Below are 6,000 nucleotides of genomic sequence, written 5' to 3'. Positions count from 1 at the left end.
GGACTGACAAATGCTCCTGCAACTTTCCAACGCTTCATGAACATGGTGTTTCAAGCATTCTTTGGAAAGTCCATTAGGGTTTTTATTGATGATTTTTGCATTTATAGCTCAAAATCATTGCATCTACAAAGGGTAGAAGAAGGTTTAAAGAAGCTCTACGACATGGGAGGTCAACTCAACCCCGACAAGTGTCACATAGGTGAGGATGAAGTGATCTTGCTTGGTCACAAGGTTTCCTATAAAGGCATTGAGGTGGATCCTTCAAAGGCAAGGGCTCTTATTGAGCTCCCATCACCCAAGAATCTCAAAGAGTTAATCTCATTCATTCAAAAGGTGAAGTATATGTCGCGCTTCATTCACTTAGCCTCGGAGTTACTTCACCCTTTGCAAAAGTTGACACAACAAGTAGAATTTGCATGGTCTCATGAGCTTGAAGAGTACTTTTGTAACATTAAAGCCATTTTGTCAGAGCTACCAAAACTCATGCCTCCTTGTTGGGAGTACACATTCTTTGTTAGCTCTAGTGCTGGGAAAGAAACAATTGGTGCAGTTTTGTTACAACAAGATCCCCACAGTACAAAGATGCGACCCATCTACTTTGCTAGTTGGGTCATGAATGCTTTGGAGAGAGATTACACAGAAGTAGAACTCATGATGCTTTCTCTCATGTTTGCGGTGAGAAATTTTAGATCCTACCTGCTACCAAAACCTTTTGTAATTCTCACTGCAGAAAATTTGTTCCCTTGGGTGTCATCTCAAATGAATCTTAGTACTAGGATCTCAAAGTGGATTATGGAGTTGCAAGAGTTCCAATACTCTTTCAAGGTAGAAGATAGTGTGCGTGCACAATTGGCAGGGATCCTTACTTATAGGGTACATGAGAAGGAGATTAAGGTGCCTGAAATAAAGACCCTACCATTGCCACCACCGAGAAATATTCCTAATGCTTTTACCTTGTTCTTTGATGGATCTTTTCGACGAGCCACAGGAAAAGCAGGGGGAGGGCTAGTATTGCTCAACCCAAGTGGAGAGGTGGTCATGAAAGAGAAGGTCAATCTACCAAGTTCAACTAGCAACAATGAAGCAGAATACGACACACTACTTCATGGTTTAAAGATATGCATTGGCCAAGGTATACAACGTCTCATGGTAAAAGGGGATGCACTTCTCATTGTGAAGCAAATTTTAGGCATTTGGGCATGCAAGAATGAAAGCCTAAGGACAAAAGTTCATGCCATTCGTAGATTGTTTAATCAATTTGAAGAAGTGCAACTATATCATATTCCTAGGAAACAGAATGAAGATGCCGATTTACTTGCACAACAAGCAGTTACATGTGTTGAGAAAGAAGTGCAGGTCATCATGGTGGTAGCAACTGTCAAGCAACCGAGATACCAGGGATTGGAGTCATTGACTCCCATTATTAGCTACATTTTGGAGGGTGAGTTTCCACAAGACTTCACGAAGGCTCAGAAGAGGAGACTCATGAAAAAGGCAAGCGCGTATCTCTTCCTAGAAGGATCCCTCTATCAAAGAGGGAAGGATCAAGTGTGCAGAAGAGTACCAACTATTGAGGAAATCCCAGCCATTCTAAAAGGTTTGCATGAGGAAGCGTGTGGTGGTCATTTTGCACAGGAACTCACTGCAAAAAAGATTTTGCTTGCCGGATATAGCTTGCACGTTGATGTTCAAAATTGGTGTAAAAGCTGCCACAATTGTCAGATTAATGGAAACAAGCGTCTGTTACATGGTCCACGTCAGCTAGTCCTTGCAAATGGTTCGTTTGAAAAATGGGGCATTGATGCTATGGGTCCATTGCCTAGGACTAAAAATGGGAAATAGTATATCTTGGTGGCCATAGACTACATGACGAGATGGGTAGAAGCACAAAGTGTGGCAAAGGTAAATGAGAGGACAGTAAGCAAATTTGTCTACACTCACATTTGTTGTAGATTTGGCACACCTTTGGAGATTGCTTCTGATAATGGTCCAGGGTTTAGAAAGGGCTTGCTCACAGAGGTCTGTGAAGAACTTCACATTCTACATCGTCATAGTACACCCTACTATCCCCAATCCAATGGTCTGGTAGAAAAAGCTAATGGTGTCATTGCAGGCATCATTAGAAAGATGGTGAGAAACAAGACAAAGTTATGGGATGACTTCTTGGATGGTGCCTTGTGGGCGTATCGAACCACATATAGGGAAGCCACGGAGTTTACACCATTTCACTTGGTCTATGGTCAAGAGGCTTTACAACCAATTGAGCTCAAAATTCCAACAATGCGACTTCATGGCAAAGCAGCACAAGATGATCAAGAAGCATGGATGGATCGACTTCTTACCTTAGCTGAGCTTGAGTGGAAAAGAGAAGCAGCATACGAGTGCTACAAAAGGAAAGCTATATAGGAGAAGGAGAAGCTTGACAAGAAACTAAAGGACAAAGGCATCAATGAAGGAGATCTTGTGCTAAGGTATGACAATCGACTCGATAATCGTTTTGATGCCAAATTTTAAACAAGATGGTAGGGGCCATACATAGTTAAGAAGGCTTTCAATTCAAGTTACTATCAACTTATGGACTTGAATGGGAAAGAGCACTCTAGGAAGGTAAATGGTTATCGCTTGAAGCCCTATTTGAGTCGCCTTCTACCAAAGGATCTACCAAAGATTTGTCAAAGGGCAGCTATCTCATGTAGGTATTGTTCTGTGAAGCATGAGTGTAACTCAAACCAAAATTCTGAGGGGCCAAACAATGAAGACCTCATCAAGGACTCTGAAGCACTCTCTTTGGAAAAGATGCTCTATGATGGTACATGAATATACCATCATCCTGGGGGGGGGCTAATGATAGCCGTTTTTCGGCTCTCCGTAATTGCCATAGTGAGTTAACCCACCCTACCAAAATCATCCAAACACTGTGGCTATCCCTACCATTTCATTGTATATAGGTGTGTGTGAGTTAGGGGACTTTTCCCATATCTTCTTAAAAACCCTCACCCTCAGCTAGCTAGTCACTGGGCTAGTTGAGTCAAAAAAATGAAAAAATATAAAAAAATATAAGTATATTATGGCCCATTTGTGTGTAAATATTTCATTGTATATAGGGCCTAAATAAAAGGATTTTTCATAATTATTTTGGTATTTATTTAAATATTTCTACCTATGGTGTGTTATTTATGCTATGTACATTGACTCACCATTACCATATTTTTTCTTACCATTTTGCATACTCTTTATTCCATATAAAAAATTATTTCATGCAAGCTTCTCTTATTTTTTGTGTAACTCCATCCCAACAAAAACCCAAAAAAACTAGTTTTACTTATGTGTATATTTTTTCACTATTGTGATTTTTCCTTCCTACATCTATTCTCTTTTATACTCATAAATTAGAACACCAAAAATATTCATCTTTTTATGGTAGACTTATAATGAGAGAGATTTATTTTGACCTCTTTATATTTTTTCCACCTATATTATTTATATTTGACATGTACATATTTTTTTAGACCCCTCAATATTTGATTTTCGTAGTTGTACTATTCACTTATATCATGATCTCAACAATATCTTCAATTATAGACCTACCAAATAAGGTCAAGGGTATGTTGAATGCATGCATGCACCATGGGGAGCTCACTCTTGGAGGTATTCAAAAGAATCATCCAAAGAAGGACCTCACAAGGACCTTGTGCAGTGGAAAAAACAGTCGGTTTTGCTGAATTTTTAAAGATCACATGCTCCCTGAATTGGAAAAGGTGATACAAACAAAAGTTATAGCTCGTGAGCTGAACTTTCACCTCAAATTTTTTCATATTTCTGTGAGCTACGAGCTGTGAGCTATGATTTTATTGGTGGACCCCAGTTTGCCCATGCTATGCAGCCACACTCCCTCTTCCACTTTACCATTTTCCTCTTTCACACACACCTCTGCACTCATCATCCCCACCTCTCTCACCACTCCTCTCTGCACCCTACTCACCTTCTTCTCAACCTTGAAGAATAAGAGAAACCATGGTGAACTCATGTCTCCTACACACACACTTCCATTCCAAAATTGACCACCTAGTCTCATTTTTTCTCTTCCATATTACCCATATTTATAAACAAAACCACAAAATTCAGCCTCTTCTCTTGAAAGACAGCATCATGGTGATTGATTACTCATGTTCACTTACCTTGACTCCCAAGGAAGGTCAAGAGTGGAGAAAAAAACGTACCATCAAATCTAGTGGACCGTCAACAAGCGTCAAAATTGACCCTACTCAAGACACTTGGAGCATCGACATTGTAAGAAATCCATGTTTTCTTACCTATTAAGAGTTTTTTCTTCTTTATTTGTATCCTACATGGATACTCCCATTGTAAATATCCAATTCCATTTGTAAATCAATAAAAATACTAACTCTACTAATTTACTAACACTAACCTAGTATGAAAAGTCCTATCACCTCCACTTCTCTCTTCTCTCTCTTCTTCATCTATCCCCACCAACTTCTTGATAATTCCAAGCAAAAGAAATTAGATAAGTGCTGAAAATCTAACCCAACCATGGTTAGAAGAGTAACCCTAGCCCTCAAAATTGCTATAAAAGGAGGGTGTAGCTAGCACAAAAAGGAGAGAGCCATAAGCAAGAGCACTATGCTATAGCTTGAGAAGCCAAGGTCAACCTCTCTAGAAGGAGCTCTTGAGTGGAAGCTCATTGTCGTATGCTTGTGCATGTGTTGTAATAGGGGTGATTAGCACGATAACTCTATGCCATTGTAAGAGAGAGAGCGATCTGTTAGGAAATAAGACGTAGCTAAATAGATAATTGAGTAGATTACTTAATGGAGAGAGACAGATTTATATACACGAGATTATAGAGTAGAGAGAGAGAGAGAGAGTACACACAATATATGTGGTTCACCCAATGTGGGCTACATCCACGGGAAATCAGCCACTCAATGGCTTTAGTACTTCAAAACAAGAAGTAGTTTACAAAGGGATTATACCCTTAATGGAGCTCCCGCCTTGCTTCACTCTCACCACCTCACACTCACCTTGTTGCATCAACTTCACACTATGAAATGTGTGTAGAAATGGCCTCCTTTTATAGGCCAAAAGGGCTGCCCTCTCTTATGAGAGACAGCCATGTGTAGCCGCCCTTGTGCGAATAAGTCCAAATCGGACCCTCCAATCCACCCATGTGTGGCCGCCCTTGAGAAGACAAGTCCGCTTTTGAATTCGGCCACCGGCCATTGAATTCTTCCCCCGCCACCGGCCATTGACTTCCGACCACCGGCCACCGGCCATTGACTTCCGACCACCGGCCATCGGCCATTGACTACCGGTCACCGGCCAACCGAACGGTTGTTTTCTCACCACTTTTCGGCCGCTGTCCGGCCATAATATTCCGGCGAAAAAGAATATTCCGGCGAAAAAAAAAGTCTCGGGGGTCTCCACCCCCGAGGCCTTTAAAGTTGCCCCTGATTCTTGTCCGTTAAAATTTTGGTTTCCGGTGAGTGATTTTCCTTCATGCACGATGGCTTCTCCTCATAATGGGGGCCTTACAAATGTGCGCTTTTACCACAGAAAATTACAAGGGTAAATCAGGCTCCATACTTAACAATCTCCCACTTGGAGGCTGATCTCCAAACCAAACCTGTGACTGCTTTCCATCCTGGCTTCTTATCCTTGAATGCCGATTGAAGATGAGCAAAAGCTCAACTTCTCCTTGTTGAACACCTTTGTAAACATGTCTGCAGGATTTTCACTTGTATGCACCTTTCCTAGCTTTAGTTGTCCCTCTTCCAAAAGAGTGCGTATGAAGTGATATCTCACCTCAATCTGCTTTGTCCTTGAATGAAAGGCTGAGTTCTTCGCAAGATGGATAGCGCTTTGGCTATCACTGTACAAGACACAATTGTCTTGTTTGAATCCAAGCTCTTCTAAGAATCTGTGAAGCCACAGAATTTCTTTGCTTGCCTCCGTCATTGCTACATACTCTGCTTCTGTGGT

This window comes from Adiantum capillus-veneris, chromosome 29 (assembly GCF_014529385.1).
Source record: "Adiantum capillus-veneris isolate H3 chromosome 29, ASM1452938v2, whole genome shotgun sequence".
Taxonomy (NCBI): Eukaryota; Viridiplantae; Streptophyta; class Polypodiopsida; order Polypodiales; family Pteridaceae; genus Adiantum; species Adiantum capillus-veneris.
This window is presented reverse-complemented; position numbering follows the sequence as displayed.